Source organism: Saccopteryx leptura, chromosome 8 (assembly GCF_036850995.1).
Source record: "Saccopteryx leptura isolate mSacLep1 chromosome 8, mSacLep1_pri_phased_curated, whole genome shotgun sequence".
NCBI lineage: Eukaryota > Metazoa > Chordata > Mammalia > Chiroptera > Emballonuridae > Saccopteryx > Saccopteryx leptura.
In genome coordinates this window covers 15325276-15326298 of record NC_089510.1, presented here as the reverse complement: position 1 = coordinate 15326298, position 1023 = coordinate 15325276, and the positions used below count along the sequence as shown (strand labels likewise).

The window sequence follows — 1023 nt, the reverse complement described above, 5'->3', positions numbered from 1 at the left end:
CTATCCTGTCTTTCTCCTAGGCTTTGTGGCATTAAGATAATAGCTCTAAAAATACTTTCTAAATGATGTCCCCTTGGTCCTTATTGAAATAAATTTCAACTTCCTTTAAATATAATTTTTGACTTTTTAAGGATTATTAACATACCATATCCAAAAGGTAAAATATCAATTATATATGATAAAGGACCTAACTGTATAAGGAAAAATTTTAAATCTTTTGGAAGAAAATGCAGAAATGTATCATCATATTTTAGATAGTAAACATTACTTAAAATGAAATGTCAAAATGTAAATGTAAATAAAAAAATTTGATAAATCTGACAATTAAAATGTTAATTGTAAAAAAACATAATGAAAGGATTAGAAAGATAAACCACATATTAGAAGATATTTTAACCAGTACATGGAATACAAATGATACATACAAGTTATAATAAAAAGACAACTCAACATACTTACCTGGCAAGGGAAATTCTATGATCACAAAGGTGGTTTCCCCGGGGCGAGGCTTATCCATCACACTCCGGACTTGCTGACCCCTGTGATTTTCCCAAATGTGAGAAGCTCGACGGCATAATTTGTGGTAGTGGGGGACTATATTTTTGAACTCCCCATAAGAAAAAAGACAACTCAAAAGAAAAATGGGCACAAGAATAAGCTATTCATGGGGTCAATTTTCATTAGCAATCTAGAAATGAAAAATAAAACCACAATAAGGTACCATTTCACATCTACCAGACTGGCAAAAAGTTAAGACATCTGACAATTTCCAGTGTTACCAAGTTACAGAAGAGTTGCTAGGAGTAAACTGTTCCTAAGAATGTAAACTGGTATAAGGCTTTGGAAAAAATATTTAGGATGTAGCTGCTAAAATGGAAAGCATATATAGTTTATGGAACAGCAATTTTGTTCTCAGTTATATATACAATAGAAATGTGACTTGAATTCTAGACAGTCAAGGAAAATAAAACCTATAGAAAAATTTCCATATGTTACGAGGCTTCCTAGTAGAAACCCAGTTTC

At 31.4% G+C, this 1023-nt stretch overlaps 1 non-coding gene across 1 annotated transcript; it reads left to right on the top strand.

Annotated features, from left to right (window-relative positions):
* The first annotated feature begins 451 nt into the window (after window positions 1-451).
* LOC136380160 (U1 spliceosomal RNA) lies at window positions 452-615 on the top strand. Its single transcript, XR_010746854.1, has one exon. It is a non-coding gene; the product is annotated as a U1 spliceosomal RNA (small nuclear RNA).
* Window positions 616-1023: the final 408 nt, after the last annotated feature.